Source organism: Ammospiza nelsoni, chromosome 4 (assembly GCF_027579445.1).
Source record: "Ammospiza nelsoni isolate bAmmNel1 chromosome 4, bAmmNel1.pri, whole genome shotgun sequence".
Lineage (NCBI taxonomy): Eukaryota > Metazoa > Chordata > Aves > Passeriformes > Passerellidae > Ammospiza > Ammospiza nelsoni.
The window spans coordinates 48453366-48470977 of record NC_080636.1 but is presented as its reverse complement, the minus strand read 5'-3'; the positions used below and the strand labels follow the sequence as shown (position 1 = coordinate 48470977).

The 17612-nt window shown below is 40.6% G+C and overlaps 1 protein-coding gene across 1 annotated transcript in view; it reads left to right on the top strand.

Moving 5' to 3' along the window:
* Positions 1-17612, top strand: part of SYNPO2 (synaptopodin 2) — a 76846-nt gene that overhangs the window by 28209 nt on the left and 31025 nt on the right. The window lies entirely within an intron of this gene.

Sequence of the window (17612 nt, the reverse complement as noted above, 5' to 3'; positions counted from 1 at the left end):
GCAGTGATGGACACTCAAGGGCTGGGCTTGAGCAGAGCTCAGCAGTCCCTTGCACTGTTGAGGATACAAATCCAGAGAAGCCTTCCAGAGGACCTTGCCCCAGTGCTGAGCAGCAGAAGGGCAGAGTTACAGAGGAAAATACACATAGCTAGCAATGCTAACTGCAGTTGGTTTAGCACAGAAAATTAACAGAACTGAAGCTAAAACGAAAGTTTGGAAAGAAGAGTTTATGGATTCTAAATGGAATGTGAAACTGCTCTACAAGGTGTGGATTCTGCTCCAACTGCAGCCATTGCAAGCTGTCCCCCATACTGTACGTCTATTCATATCTGATCTGTCTGGAGAGAAAAAAAGATTAAGGAAAAAAATCCCCCAAAACCACTAGTGACCTAATGACTACTTCTGGACAACATGACTTTGAAGTTTTCTAAGTTGCTTCACTCTTTAACAGAGTTTATGGGTTCCCCTGCTATTTAGCTTCAGTAGACCACAAGGAACCAGGCTTCCAAACGACCTGGGTCCCATTTTTTGTGACATGTTTAGGCAACAGTTTCCTGAGGATCTTCCTTCCTCGTTCAATTTCCCTGGCCCACGTACTACTGAGGTGCACTCAATTTTCTTACTGAAAGAACACATTTCACAGTTTTCACAATACTTTTATCTTTTTGTGGAGAATACTAAGGATAGTAAACAGTAATTCCCACTCTCTCACAGCAGAATATAAGCAATTTTGGTTGGCATTAGTATACCTTTTTCTAGCCAGCTTTGGAAGAATCAGCACTGAGTGAGGTCCAATTACAAGCAGATTTGCTGGATGCATTTTCCTTTCAGCAACAGCATTAGTCATCTGAAAATGTGTGTGGGTGTCCATGCACTTATATTTTTCTATACTTCATAAAGGAACTCTCCCTGATAGCTTTAAGCTGCAATAAGCAGGCAAAAATGTCAATAAATATCTTTGTCATCATGGTAAATCAGCCATTTGAGACCAGGGAGATCCCAGTGTGTTCCCTGATAAGGAAATTACATAGGATGAGCAGTACTGCTAAGACATCCACTGTAATTATAGAACATTAAAGCATGTGTTCAATATTTATATCTGCTTACCTTAAGAACACATCATGAAAGAAGGTATTTGAGGGTAAGATATGGTCTGAGGAAAAAATAACTGACTTTGCCATTAAATAAAAACAACAATCTAACCTGTTTAAAACAGTCAATACATGGTCACATAAAATGTGACAGCCACATTCTGTGGAAAAAGGGATAACTGTAAAAATGATCTCTTAAATCTGCTTTATTTTGAGAGTTCAGGATATGAGAAAATTCATATTAATAACATCGTTTGTTAAAAAAAAAAAAATACTGTCCACGAGGCACATGGGATTGCCACGACTCTAAGTTTATATTTTAGGATAATGCTCTCCAAAGACTCCTTGAATATTTCCTTGCTTGGCTTTTGTACAGTAAGTATGCTGTGAGATTTCAGGCTGACCTTTAGCTTTTGGAAATCCCTGAGTCCATGCTTGCAGAACAAGGCTGCATATTTCAGCTAAACAGAAGAAGGGAAAACAACAAGGAATGTTTTGTTATAGGATAGACAAATTCCTTTTAAACAAAGGAAACATTGCTGATTCAACAGAATACAGCTAGAGATGTGTTAAGTGGAAAGTAGGAGAAATGTCTGATCTGGCAAGCAAAATTTAAGGAAGGGGACATTTTTCTACAGCTGGGTGACAATGGTTGCCATTACACAGAGGGTGAGTGCAAAGATATTGCTTTTGCCTTGCCTCTTCATGCATACAGCCTGAAGAACCAATGCTTTTTCCAGATGCATGTCAAATCCAGCATGTTATCCTTAATGAGGGAATGGAATAAGGCATCTCAGGGACTTGCTGGGTGCAATCTGCTGTGGAGGAGCAGATAACATGCAAGGGAACAGATAACATGTGGGATTATCACCATCATCATGGTTGCCAAGCTCCCTGCTGGACCTGCCCTTGCAACTCATCTCTCTCAGGCTGTCCTGTGAGATAAAAGGAGTAACACAAAGGTAATGCCCTCTGATCACCTCCTTATCTGCAGGGAGATCTGTACCCATGCCCTAATCAATATTTATATAATCTAAGCTGCTTCTTAAGGAAAAAAAATCAAACCACAGCTAAAAGTTGTTTTATTAAGAATGAGCAACCTCAATCCTCTTTTGAATTCTCACAAGCCTACTTAAAACACTACTAAAATTAGAATTTTGTCCTTTTTAATTCATTACAACCCAAATAGCTGAGACAATGCCAGTTCTTTCCAGACTCACTTTTCCCAGTAGATTGCTTTAACGGACTTTTATACTGGGAAATAAAACTAATGTCTCGTTTGTTCTCATATCTGACTGGGGACAGCCGAGTTCCAAAAGAAATACAAGAATTATTTATGTTAAGATAAAGCCCTGATATAAGATGTCATCTCATTTATGATTTCTCCCACAAATTTAGTACACTCAGAACCAGATGCTTCTTATTCAGAGTGATTAATTGTAAGAAAACTTCCTAATATCTGGGTATAAGGTTTCTCAGTTCATTTCACTTGGGTGTGAAAACAGAGAGGAATGAAGTGCAGAGAACAAAAATTGTTCCAGAAAAAAAAAAAGGGAATAAATTTCACTTCACAACCTGCAGTACTCTCAGCTCTTTTAAGTACAATACTTTAGGTCAGTCAAAACTGGTTTGAACTGCTCATATTTCCTGTTGGCATTACTCAATTTATAATTGAAAATCATTAGTGCTTTGAATGGAAAAGCTGAGTTACAGAAAAATGAGAGGCAGAGGTAGAGAAAAGAGAAGTCTGAGGGCCTTAACAGTAAGAGGAATAGTGATCTCCAGTGCCTTGTGTGTGTCTCTGTTCAGATTAGTTGATGATTTCCTCATCTTCCTCAGCATGAGAATTAGAGCAGATGAGCCATATGAGGGTTGTGCAATCCATACAGCATAGCATGCTTCCAGCTATTCCCTCTTTTTGTAATGTACCAAAAAGCAAGGAATGATTCAGGATAATCATCAAGCAGGGGGATTCTCTGATAAAAACAGGGGTCTTCTGTAGGTGATCTCACTGAATGCAAAACCACTATAATGCCCAGAGGCAGAGAAGAAATTGCTTAGAAAGGAAATAAAAAAGTAAAAAACCAAACCACTGTCAGAATTGGACAGGAAATAGAATTCCCATTCCACTGCTTTTTTTAGGTGTATCTTCAAGTATAAGAAGTCTCATTTTTTATGAATCATGTTAGAACTGCTGCAGACTTTGTAAATGACAACGGATATAATTAAACCAACTTCCTCCAAGCAAGGTAATCATCAAAACCCCCTTGATTTCTGCTTTTTTACAAGAGATTTGAGAAAACATGTTAATAACAAATATCCAGCTGGTCTACAAGCAAGCATTAAAAGACAAGTGACTGGTGCCTTATAAGAATGTATCCTGCATGTTGCAAACTTTTGTTGTCATATGCAATGCTTCTAAATACATAGATACTTTCCCTTAAGGAAAACCTGGGGAACAGATCTGGATGAAGCACAAATCTCTGCATTAGTCATAATTAACTGTAGGGAAAGATTTGATCATTTCATGATCCGCACATATCCGTGCATACTTGAGGGGTGGTATACAACATTCCCATATTTATTGCTCAGAGCTGAAGCTATAGTTTATACATATCCAATGGCTCTCTACAAGGCATTAGTATTTGAATAAATCTCCTGCCCTTTTGGTACTTGATAGTCTGAGCAGGAAGCCAGCACAGCTGTTGTGCCACAGTGCTCAGGGCAAGTCTAGATGCAGCAATTGATTGAGAGGATAGACAGCAGTGCTAAATCAAACTGTTAATTTCCTTACATTACTCACGTCAGGAACTGTTTGGGTTTCCTACATCTCACTGCATACACACAGTAACAAGAAGAGACTTCCAGAAGACTTTTGTGTGTGTGCCTGTTCTCTCCTCAATGTTTCAGTCTTGAGCTGCTCTTTTTCAGTGTGTAGGGCCTCTGCAATACAGATGGCTTGTGATTAAGTACCCTCCAACTGCAAGGTGAGCAAGCATCTGCAGTGGATTAGGGTGACGTCCAAGCCATTCCAGACTCTCCGTATTAGATATGAACTTGGGTCAGGAAAGAAATGGAGCACTTGTTCATTGAGTCATCCAGACATTTCACTCATCTCAGCCATACTTTGGGAGCAGTTACACTCCCAATAGCAAAAGTGATCTGAAATCTCTTTTGCCAGATGAGTCCAGATGCCTGATAAAGGCACTGGGAGTTACAGGAACCTTACTTTCCATAACCAGACCTTGGCAGAGCCACCAACAAGTGGAGTAACCTTTTCCAGATGATTGCAGAATCCTCTCTAGCACAGTGTAGCTTCTGCACTGACCCCAGAAGAATGGCAGAGATTATATAACACACTCTCTCCTGTGGCTACTGCCCTCTTGAGTGAAGTCAGCCTGGGCCTTATGGAGTCTCAATTCTGTGCTAAGTTATTCCAGGAAGGAATGCATTTCCCCTTCTTTTACATTATTTCTTTTCAGACACAGAGGTAAAGTGGCTCTGTGTTTTCAAGCATTCATGTTGCAGGCACTCTTTCTCTCAAAAATATGGCTGAGATGAACCAAGGCTGTTTGGGGCACCCTTCCAGACGTGTTTGTGTGGGCCTTTCCAGGTCTGTGGCAACTACACATTCAGTCAGGTCCTGTAGCCTGAGCTCCTGGCTGGTTTTCTCCCTTTCCCACAAGATTGTCTGGGGGGTTGCTAGCACTGAGCAGAGATGTGTGGGGCTGCTTGAGCCCTGAGGGGCTGGTACTCCACTGATTGGAGCTGAAACACCTCCCATCTACCAACCACACTGATGAGCTCTTGCACTGGGGCTTTGTCAAAACCTCAGTCACCATAAATCAGGACTTGTGGCCAGAGCTAAACTTCACTGAAACCAGCTTCAAGCCCAGAGCATTAAACCAGCATAGGCAATTCCCGACAGAAATTTGCTTAAACTCTTGTAAAATCCTTCAGTGAAGGAGTTTCCAGGACTCCTAACTTAGCAAAGTCCTGCACTGTCCTCAAAAATACTGAATATATAAGCTCACATTCTCTTCACTGAAAAGTTGATTTCTTGCTGTTTTAAGCCTACAAAGAAGAACCAAAAATTTTCCTGCCTTCCATATAATAGTTTCCTGCTGTGAAGAGGTTAAGTCCTCCCTCCCATCTCTAGTCTTGTTTTTGTGGGATTTTTTCCCCAAAAGAGAAAGATTGAATACAGTAAATTCCTCCCCAGCCTCCTTATAGGTCATGCTTTCTAACTCTTTGAGCATAGTTACTGATCTACTTTGGACCCTTTCCAATTTGCCCACATCTTTCTGAACTCAACAGGGTACTCACAGCACCAAGTAAAGATAAATAATGACCTCCCATGCTCTGCAGATTGAGCTATCCTATTAATATGGCCCAGGATCACATTTCCCTCCTTTCCTAAGGAAAGAACCCAAGAGACAACATGAAACACCACCACCTACCTCCTGCCCCAGGCTTCCCTTAGTCAGTTTGGAACCACACTAAGCACCCCCAGAACCTCTGTGGCTGAACTGGTGTCCACAAGACAATTCTTGATTTATAAATTCCATTTTCCAAGTGAAACAGTTTCTGTTACTCTAACAAACTATAAAAATCCACTTTTTGTCTTGCCAGATCATTTTGAATGTGGCTCTTTGACAATGCCAACAACCACACCTTGTGGGGTCTCATTAGTCAATTATATGTGTACACTCTTGCTTCAGTGAGGGATTCATGAAAAGAAGTAATAAAAGGGCATTCTTTACATAAGTATATAACACTGCTTGGGTGTAGAATGTTACTTTAACAAACAAAACAAAAAACATTTTCCAAAGGATCTAACCCTGCAAAGTCAGACAATAATGATAAATGTCTTCAAAGGCTTGTAAGGAAATGCCTTCCCTGGTATCTCAGAGTACAACATGAGTAGTTTTCCAATCAAAGATAGAATCTTCTGGCAATAAATTGTGGTATGCTTTGTGTAAGGAAATACAGAAACTCACAGGAGATCTGCCATTAATGATAACAGCCAATTTTCAGTCCCATGGGGATACTTTCCTGCATAGAGAGATTTGGTGAAAAGCCTCATGTTCTCCCATCAAATAACATGTGAGAAGACAGAGAAGCATAAGGAATGCTCTATCAGAATGGTCTCAGTAAGGATAAAAAAAAAAAAAAAAAAAAAGACAAAATGTCCCTATCTCAGCTAGATCAAACTTGTGATTCTTACTGTTAATCTGAAGAGACTGTAAAAAGAGATTAAGAAATCTGAAAATGGTGCTGAAGAATTTGCAATGCTTTGAATGTGCAATATCAATGTGCTTACCTCCATCAGAAATTATGTCTTTTAATAAAGAGCTGCTGGAATATTTCACATCAAATGACTCCTCTTTGCAAAGCTGAGTTTTAAAGTCAATAGCTTTGAGGAGCAAAGAGTTTTAATGAAGGAAAGTCCCAAGCTTTCTGGGTTTTTTGATTGATTGTGTTTTGTTGGTTTGTGGTTTTTTTATCATCCTCAGCCTATCTGAACAGATCTTAGTGTTCATATTTCACTTCTGCCAAAAAATATTCAGACATGGAAAATTACAAAAAAGCCACCCACTACTGTAGCTGCAGCTAATGTTTTTTTTGTGGTTGTAGTACTCCTTTTCCTGAGTCTTAATTTTGACTTTATCTCCTTTTCTTTTTCCCTTGTCCTTGCTTCTCTGCTCCTTTTTACAATATATCAAGATAACAACATATGCAGTGTAGCAAACAGTACTCTGACCTTCAAGTTACACTAACTTACAAAATCATCTTAGTTTATTGAATTGCTTTTTGAATTGAATTATGACTATCAAGTAAAAAAAAAAACAAAACAAACGAAAACAAAAAACCCAACAAAACATCATGATACCCATATATGTAATTTATTGTAACTTACTTTGGGTATGCCCTACAGTGGCCATTTCTGATAGGGAATGACTAGCAAGTGCGATTGTATGGAAAGAGAATGATAATTTTTCTCTGAGCAGACATTTTCATTTTCCTTCCGCGGGGATTTGTTGCCCTCTGGTGTTTGAGACGAGCACAGAGCGGTCAGGGAACAGATTAACTTCAGCCGCAGCGCCAGCTGACTCGGCAACCTCTCACCACAAAATATCAGGCTCACCTGACAAGCACAATTAAACTCTGCACCGGTGGCAAAGCTTTCCACCAAAATAAGACAATAAGACTCCATTACCGTGCAGGTGTTTGTTGTTATAATTAGCCACATTATATTGCATTGTACAAATGCACAGCACGCGCGCGTGCGTGTGTGTAGTGTACGTACCTTAGCAACAGGAGCAAAAAAAAAAAAAAAAAAAAAAAAAAAAAAAAAAAAAAAAAAAAAATCAGTAATTATCAAAACGGACCAAATTTCACTACCCTATTTTAATACATAATCTGGTTTGTTCTAAGAGAGACTGGGGCCCTCTGGTGGTGATCACCATTCAGATAAATCCAGAACTTTCTAAAGCTAGGGACAGTTAAATTCATCAAAGTATGGTTTTAATAGTGTCAGTTACGTTTTTTATATGCATGCTTTATGATAATTCCATAAAACTTTTATAATATTTTTTCTGTATTAAAAAAAAGCAAGGATAGTGGGGTAAAAGGCAAAAAACCATATCCTACATTTGCCTGGTGTTCTCTATATGTGGTATTTAAATATTCAGTTCTAATGACAAACACTTATGGCCATGTACAATCAGACAATACTTAAAGGTACTCAACAGAAAAAGAACTATTCAGCATTTCCCCTCAATATAATTTCTTTTACCCAGTTTGTTTACTCGTTTCTTGGACAGTCAGAGCAAGTATCACAGCAAATATGTTTCAAAACAGCAGCAGAAAAGGACTCCAGGAGTAGTAAGATATTTACCAATATTTTGGAAATTGGTGGCTTCTCAAATAAATCTTTATCCTTAACTAAATTCAGGCTTGTACAAACACATGCACAGTGCAGCTGGTTTTTGTAGCATTGTGCATTTTGTGCTGCTGAGTTAACCTTCAGTTAATAAGAGGAGGCCTCAGGAAATAATTGTACAATCATGACTTACAGACTGCTGGTGTTTGTTTACAACACAATGGTGTTGCTTAATCTTATTTGTCTCCTACAGCAGCATTTTAGTAAGAAATGTTTATTCTTTTGTGCTAAAGAAGTGCTTGGGCTCAATATATCATTTAGGAACTTTTTAACATGCAGAATATGTTACTGTCTTACATGACTGGAGACTACCGAGCCTAGAAAACAGAAGTGTGCTTATCTAGAGGGGCACAAGAGACAGACATTGGAACAAAGCTTCAGAAAAAATTGCAGATTAAGTTTATACTGGCACCAAAATCTTGAAGTTAATATTTTAAAAATAGTTTGCAATGGAAATATAAATATAAACCAATTAAAATGATCATATATGTATTCCTGTACTAACCATTTCAGATGATCAATTGATGACAATTAAAATTTCAGATATGATGTTGTGTCTCCCTGGTTTTCAGGAGTTTCAAGCTTTTTCTTTGACATACCCAACCAATGCCAAAAGCTCAGGTGATACAGGATTATATACCTTGCTGTAATCAAACAAAAAAGATGCTTCATTAATACTTCATTTTCTCAGGTCCAAAAGTGCCTTGGCGCTTATAGTCCTTTATTATTATCTTGGAATGGACATTTGTACTTACATTTTACCAATGGAAACACTATGTAATACATTTATGTTATTATTTAAAAGGTAGTGTTGATCAAATGGAAGCTTTTAGTTATTTAGCAACTGTCAGTTCTGATCTCCTTAGGACAGTAGCTAACAAAATAAAAACAAATTCAAGTGCAGAACAGTATCTTACAAGTGAAGCATGAAAATTTCAGTGGAAACCACACTGGAGAAATTATTTAAGAACACATTAAGACAAATGACTGACCAGATGTACAACATTTTAAGAAATGACTTGTCAATATCAAAATCTCTGTCTGTTATTAAAAAACGAGAAGGAAAACGTTCATTGCCATCTGAATGCACAGCACGCAAAAGTCAGAATTAATTACCAAACCTTCAGGCAGTTGCTCGTTCGGGAAACAGTGCGGGGATTTGTTTAATCCCAGAAGGAAACTGTCCAGGAACTGTGGAAAGACAGCCCGGGATTCCTGCCTGGAGCCAGCTGCCAAGGGGATCGAGTGAGGAACGCGCCTTTGCGGCAGGGCGAGCCGGCACAGCGGGCACACGGGCAAGGACGAGGGGACGGTCATGGCGACATTTCTGGGGGGCTTCCTCAGGGCAGGGACAGTGGCAATTCACGGGGAAGAGGCACTTCCGACTCCCGTACGGGTGGGGGGGCTGCTTTGTGCGGACCCCTCCTGGAGAACGCGTAAGGCCTTTAGCAGGACGGTATAGCAGAGTTAGGGCCGCGTTCCGCAGGTTTTTCAGGAATGACGCCTCAGAATTCCTGCAATTCCCTGACGGCGGGCGCGCCCTCAGCGCCGGCCGCCAGGGAGCAGCACGGGACCGCGAAAAGCGCGGGAAGCATGCCCCGCTCCCTGTCCCTCAGCTCGGGCCCTCAGGCGCAGCCCCCAAACTCCAACAAGGGCCAGCTGGGCCGGGCCGCAGCGGCGTCAGTCACTAACGCCGATTTCACCAATCACTCTGCAAAAGTGCCCCTGGGCCCCCACATACTTGAACTGCTTCTCATGCTGTTAATAATAAGGCAGGATCAGTGTGCTGTGTGCTTCTAGATGCCCGTAATTTTATTTCTTTTGAATAAAAATAATAATAATAAAAAAAGGTCAAAGTAGAGATGTTATTTCTCCTGCTATTCCTGGCTCAGTGCACTGAGTGGATTAAAGAATTTCCCTCGTTCAAACTGTTCAGCCATTGCTGCCTATACTCCAATTTGCCACCACCTAGCCTGTTAGAGGGTAACCCTGTGTTACCCTCTGCACAACCCAAGGGCACTGTCTTTCCTTTTGTTACAGGAATGCACACATTACTTCCAGCTGCTGCTTTTCACCCCTCATTCAGTGTAGGTGTTCCTCACTTTATTCCCCTAAAGCCAAAGAAGTTATGTCACAGCTAGCCAGACAATAGAAAAACAGAAGTAGAAACTCTGGGCAAGGTAAGACCAGCATGATTTCAGTCCCATCCCTAATTCAGAATTCCTCACAGGAGCTGTGTTGGACTACAGAAGAAGTGGATCCACTGTCCTTAATTTAGTTCTCTTACCTCATTGAGTCCTTACTCAAGCAAAAACCAAATTGGCTCCAGCTGCTGTGCTAACATTGGCAACAGCTGCTAAAACCTGTGTCACCTGGGCTGCACTTCTTTAAAACAAAACAAGAAACATTTTCTTACTGAAATGCTGCTGTAAGAGACAAATAGGATTAAGCAACACCATTGTGTTGTAAACAAACACCAGCAGTCTGTAAGTCATGATTGTCCAACCAGACCAGAAGCCCAACAGTTCCTCTCCAAACTGTGGAAGAAATCACAGTGGGAACATGAATTGACAACACAAGTTTGTTCAATTCTGTACAGATCTTTTTCCTCTCTCCAAAGCCAGAGATTAAGGGTAACAGAGTTAGGTGTTTCCTGGGTGATTCTATGTGACTAAAAATCAAGCTTCAGAAGAAGGCTTCCTAGCAAAGCCAGAACTTCAGATACTCTTCCATTTTCCTGCTATTAGCTATGACTACTATTCTGAGCCCACCTGACCACTGTCTCTGATGGCTTTGCTGCAGCACTCATTCAGTTTAGGTGCACTTTGTACTCAGGATAACTAATAAATATGTACCTGTAAAGGGTGAATCTGTAACATCACGTTTTACTTAGTTTCTCCATGAATAAAACATTGATTATTTGTGGAGTTCCCCCTTGTGTTGTCACATGTTAGCATAGCAAGTTGTCTTTTGGCATCAAACTCTGCTTGGAGTTATCTCTTCCCTCTTGCATCATCACTTCAGATCAAGAGCCTTGTCTGACATTTTAAATGCCTAAAGCACTTGTTTCAAGAAGTTGAGAGAAACTGGAATAGTGAAAAGCAAATATTGAGTCTTCAGGTTTCATCTTAGTTCCTTCTCACCCACAAAAGAGAACCAGATGAGAGTATCTTTGTGGTTGTCACTTTTATACAGAATTTTTCTTCCCAATTGAGTAACTAATACTCTCATCTATAATAAAAAGGAATGGTCTCCCCAGCACAGCCTTATATAGTTCTTTGAGTAGAATCTCTCTCTAAAAATAGAATCTCTTTGACATTGAAGCTCAAGGCAGCAAGGAAACTGTTGCATTTCAAGCTGAAGCTTTTGGAAAGCACGCTCTGTATTTCCTTTGCGAGTGTCCCGCAAATGTTCAAAATGCATGACCTGTCCTGTGGTGAACTTGGAGCAAACAAGATTTTGTTTGCAGCTGGTGCTGTTGCAGCAATACCTTCTCAGATACAAGCAATATAAAAAAGATGCAGCACTGGCAAAAGGTGCTGAATTTACAGCTCTGCAAAAATAACACTTTCTTTGCCCCCCACCCCTGCCCCCAGACACAACTGCCAGCTTTTCCCAGACTGCCTGGCTGGGCATGATATCCTATACTGAGTTAAGCCCAACACTTGCACTGAGAACAACAGGACAAAAACAAACAAACAGAAATCTCACACATCAGGGGAGCAGTTTTTTCCAGTTCTCAGGCAGCCATTCCTCTTGGGAATACACAGAAAGGAATGGGCAGGGGGAGCACAAATCCTCTTCATCCAGCCTTTGAAGATGTTGACAACTTGCTCTTACTAAAGTCAGGGACTAAACAAGCCAACTCTGCCAGCATGCTGGAATTGGAGACTGTAAGAATAGGAGGTCTAATTCCTGGGAGCACTAAGTCCAGGAGCATTAAACAGAGCTCAGCACCTCTGTGTTAGACTGGCCTCAGACACAAATGTGCAAGGACAACAGCCACAGTTGGACATGGGACCCAGAAGTCTGGCTCAGCTTCCACAATTACTGTTGGAGTAAAACAGCATTTCCTCAGTGTTCTGACTACTACTAGCAATTTGCCATACCAAAATAGTTCACCTTCTACCACTGTAATATTCTCCTGAAAGCATACTTAACATGAATTTGAAATTGCTGGTATTTCCAAATTATGAAATGTGAGTACTGATCTTAAACCTGCATGATTGTCCCATGTGTTCAAGAGCTGCCTTCACAAGAAAGGATTTAATGGGGTGACGAAGTGATCTTTTCAGTAGAAATACTTATTCCTGTGTATAATTATCTTTGGTTAAAGCCACTTCAGATTAAGCCACTGAAAAAAAAAAAAAAAGAATTCTTGTAACAGTTTGCATCAATCCATTATTCTAGCCTACCCTGGGAGAGATTCATTCTTCATTCAGCCTTCAGTTCCAGGGCAAGTCTCAGGCTCTACTTGTAAGATACTTTGGTTGGTCCCACCAACCAACACCTGACTTACACAGGATTTTATTTAGGAGCTGAAAGACAGATCATGAATACTATGCTCTATGTCCATTTCATGAAACCTGCATGATTGTCACATGTGTTCAAGAGCTGCCTTCACAAGAAAGGATTAAGGGGGTGACAAAGTGCTCCTTTCAGTAGAAATACTTATTCCTGTGTATAATTGTCTTTGGTTAAAGCCACTTCAGATTAAGCTACTGAAAAAGAAAGATGAATGCTTGTGACAGTTTGCATCAATCAATCTATGGCCATTTTAGAACTTGATAAAATGGATAAAATTAAAACTAGGAAAATTCTGGAAATATTCTTTAAAAATTGAGACTCAGATAAGGAAATCTTCATGACAGATTATAGGCTTTAATTTTTTGGTTAAAAGCACAGGTTAAAAATCTTGCCCAGTGTTATTGCCCAGGCGGGTGAGAAAGCCCTCAAAGGGAATACTTTTGTCTCTTAATTCCCTGGAGCTTTTAAAAACATCTCTCAGGAGTCTCCAGCCTCCATTTCCCCCATCATTAGGGCTTCCAGCACAAGCACAGAAACCTTGTCTCCTTTTCTGGGAGGAGAAATAGACCACTGACCTCCCCAGATTTCTGGCCTCCTCCAGGCTTGGATATCCTTGGTGTTCATCCCCTCTCAGAGCCATCATTGCTCCTTTCCTGGCCAGCTTCATTTGAGTCACCAGGGAGAGGTGAGGCTGATGAACATCCAAATTTCCTGATGAGTCACAAAACAGGAGCTGTCCAGGACTGCAGCCAGGCAACACTGGAAGGCCTTCACATGAACCTATGTGTTGGCGCCCACAGAACATTCGCCAGCTTTGGCACAGCTTTTCCTCCTAAACACCAAGGTGGGTCGCCTGAGATTGCCTCAGTTCTAAAAGCTTGTTTCAAAACATTACACCCTAAGCAGGGGGCATGCTAAGGAAATTAAAAGATTGGTAATTGATTCTGCATGCTTTCTTTGAGTGTTTGTTTAAATTGTGAGTGTTGGGAGACTTGTCTGAAACTGTATCTCATGGCTAAAGCTACTAGTCAATATAAATTTCTACACTACCTGTCTCAGATATGAAGAGTTGAGCAATTAGAGAAGCGTCAAGGAAGAGTGAAAATTCAGTGAAGCAGGCAGTTTTGAAATTTGGCAGTAAGAACTTTCTTGGGAAGTGTAGGGAAGCTTGAATCTAGCTGACTTATTTTGAGAAGTGGAAGGAATAGATACAGTTCAAGAGAGAATGACGTTGTAGAGTTCCATGTGAAGCCCTGGTAAATAAATCTAGCAGCTTTCACACAGGACTATTTTTATATAGGCTAATTTTAAATTTTATTTAGGTGAACAGTCCAGGTAAAGATGACCACAAGCACTAGGAGCTGGAACACAGCCCCTGTAAGGAGCTTTCAGCTGAGTTTGGGCCACTGTTTGATTCATACTTCTCAAATGACTTGGAAGACTGCGCTTTCCTGTGAAGATTATTTGGCATTGGGTACTTTGCTTGTACATAACACAATAACTGCTTAATGTATATTATCTAGATGCTGCCTTTACCAGATGCTCATGGTATTTGGTTTCTTTGAACAAAGTCTCTCATTTGTGCTAATACAGCCACCAAAGACCCCTACCCTGTAATCTGAGATCTGGCCCAGTTGTGCTGAGCTTTGTACACACAGAAAGCTCCCACAATAAACACGGGGCCGCTGCTTTCTCCACTGGGAGTGAGGCAAAGCCTTCAGTTACCTCTGCATGGTGTTGACTGAATTGCTGCCTCAGCAGTGAGGCAAGGAGCAAGAAATACATCACTGGGCACACATTTCAGGATAACCTTGACATCACTGACAGCGATAGCTGCAGCCCTTGCTGAAACAGAAACCTGTAAGACGGCATTTGTTCCTTCTTGCTGCCTTTGCTATTCCTTTTGGGAGGATGATCATATGGCGTGCTCATGTATTTGCAAGCTCATGACATAATGTTAAGGGATTGTAATAAACAATACCATTTCAGGGAATAGACTGCGGAGACTGAACATTTTAACTGTCACTGGAGCAGTTTTGCTTTAAGGATTAAATGTGTTGTCTCAAACCCAGATTTGTAATGAGAACCCTCCTGGTCTTTCCTTCTCTGCCTGTTCCCATCCCCCCTGCATCAAGAGAATTTGGGCAGATGACCAATGGAGTGAAAATGAGACAGGGGAGCCACACAGAACAGAGTAATTGATACAGGATATGAGGCTAGGAATGAGTGGATTTGACCAAGTGCACACCAGTAAACTGAGTGGCTCATTTGCCTGCCAGCAGGATGGATTTATAGGCTGTGTGTCACTAAGAAGCCAGTCATCCCCCCTACTGCTACCTCCCCAAAAAACCCTCGTGCCCCTCATGTCCCCCTCCCAAAACGTTGCTTAATCTGAAAGGCAAGTCACAAGTCAAAGCATCAAATTACACAAACATGCTTTGGACTAAACCAGGGAAAGTACAAAGACCTCCAGCAAACTAATTTCTTTTTCCTTTTTTAAGAAACTGAAGGGTTCAGTTACCTCACATACATTTGCTATTTTCTCCCAGCAACCCCAAATCTAGGCTAAAAATGTTCTCTTTGTAACAGTGTGCATATATGATATACCATCATTCTTTTAGCAGCACCAGCAGGTAAGTACTTTCAGGTAGCAGGTTTTGCTTTTTACCTTTCATTTACTGGTGCTTTGACTGCAATTTTGGTATACGAAAGGTGTCCCTTTTCCTACTGGAAACTCCCAGTGTATGGTCTTGGAACTGTACAAATACTGCAGGCATATTGCAGTTCCTCTGCTCATCAGTGACAAGAGCTCAGCCCCAGGTTAGGCAGTGGATATACTTAGCACAAGAACTGTCTATTGTAGCACTTGTGGCCTCCAACTGTTCAGTAGCAGATAATAAAGAAATTTTCTATCTCTATTTATTCTCCCTTGACCTTATCGTTATAGAAATTCTAATCTCCAGGACATAAGGTATACTGCAGTTAAAGACTTTTGATTCTACCTTTATACCAAAGCACTCAGTAAAGGTGCATTATATGCTCAATCCCAAAGAAGCTCTGACAATGCAATTATCTCTCTGCATGAGGAACAGTGGGAAGGAAGAAATGAAAACATAGCTACAGTGTTCATGGAGAGATCAAAGTTGGTTAGGACTCAGAAATAAGGCAGGAAACATACAGCCAGTCACTGCTCAAGCAGTGCAAGAAGAAAAGGGGAATGGAAATAGAACAATCAGTGCACATCTACCATACTGAAAGCTATGGCATCGTTCCTCCCCTAGTCACATGTTCCACCATAGCAAAAATTCACTGTAAAAAGTTAAAGCAGCATGACAAAATTTTGGTTTTGACACATCAGCTACAAGTATGCAATGGTACACACCAAGAAAGGCCATGCACTGGATCTGCTGTACAAAATGAACAGCAGACTTTAAGTGCCGTACACCCAAGCTCACTGTTGGGAAATATGCTGTGTCGCCAGCATACCACATCAATATTTCAGAGGTCATTATCTCATCTCTTCTTCAGCTGCTAACTTTGGATTTCTGCCAGAAAAAGGCAACAGCCAGTAAGATGATACACTAGTACATTAGGCAAGGCTTTTGGGAATTTGAGCAGGCTTTTCTTCTCACTGAGATCAGTCTGCTCTCTGAGTCCAAATGGCACAAGTGCTCTGTCAATATACAAATGGCCAAACAGGTTCTGTAACCCTCCCACGACAGAATGTGCAAGAAGTTCTACCAAACTGCATTTGTCAAATAGACAGTGCGAAGATCTGAACCTTTATTTAAGTACTTCTGACACTGTGGGAAGGAGGAGACAACAGTCACTGAACTGATCCAGAATCAAGAAGTATGATTTCACATGTACAGCCCAGCAGAAGAACTGGAGACAGAATTAATCAAAAAGTAAAACAATATGGTACCATATCCTCTCTGCAGAAATGTCCCATGAACTTCTACATGAGCAAACCACGAATAAAAGTCTGCTTTAGCTGTGAGTTGCTAAGTAAAACCAGAACCTTTGCAATGGGATCCATGGATTTTAAAGTTTAAAAGTACCTTTGTTTTACATTGCTTAGCATCCTAGATCTCCTGTGTTGCCATAAGCTACTATAATAATATACCAGCATTCAATTTTTTCTAAGATGATCTTAGTGATAAGCAATGGCAACACTCCTGTGCATTCAAAGAGGGCTTTTCTACCTTCCCTTCTGTAAAGGCTTTTTGAACATTTAGTAATAAAACTATGGATGGGCATATTAACTATTTTCTCCTTTGATGTCTTTAAGGTTATTTTGTCTCATAACCCATTTAGAAAGATAATTACCTGTACAGATAGACATGAAAGTGGATGCCTCTAGGAGGTTTCCTTTAAGACCAGAAGGAGAAAAAAGTGGGCTGAACTGCCCAATTCCCAATATAATTGTCCTGCTACTGGGAAGAATTTGGTGAGAGGAAATATTTTGTGCTTACCTTACAAACCAAAGATACTTCATTATTCAAAGCTTGCTCTCAGGAAAACTGTTTGGGAGATAACTTAGAAGCATCTTTGTTTAACCCAGTTAATTGACAGGCATTTCCATTCTTTCACTAGTCTTACTGTGTAAATACTGCATACAATCCCCAAAGGAGGGGACACAGAGACTTCAAGGTAAAATATAGGAAAGTAGTTTATACTCATAATGTCTCTATACTTATTATCTATATTTATAGTAGCTGAAGTCACAGCACTTGAGCTGTAGCTCTGGGGCAAGGCTCCTCATTGCATTCCCATACATTCAGAGGAGCTAGGGAGCAGTTGGATCTCACAATCCCAGGGAACTTGCCCTGTCTTAAGCTTTTACTTTGTGGCTTTTTCCCTGACTGATTCTGAAAGAAAGTAGCTTATCTGGTAGAGAAATTCAGTCCAGAGAGGATGAGAACTGGAATCAGCTTGGCGCAAAGCCACCTCCAGGCAGCACAGATGCAAATAGCTCGAGCCACATCATGCAGCACACTCATGCTCAAGTACAGCATGGCTAATAAAAGCAGACTAAAATTTGGTAT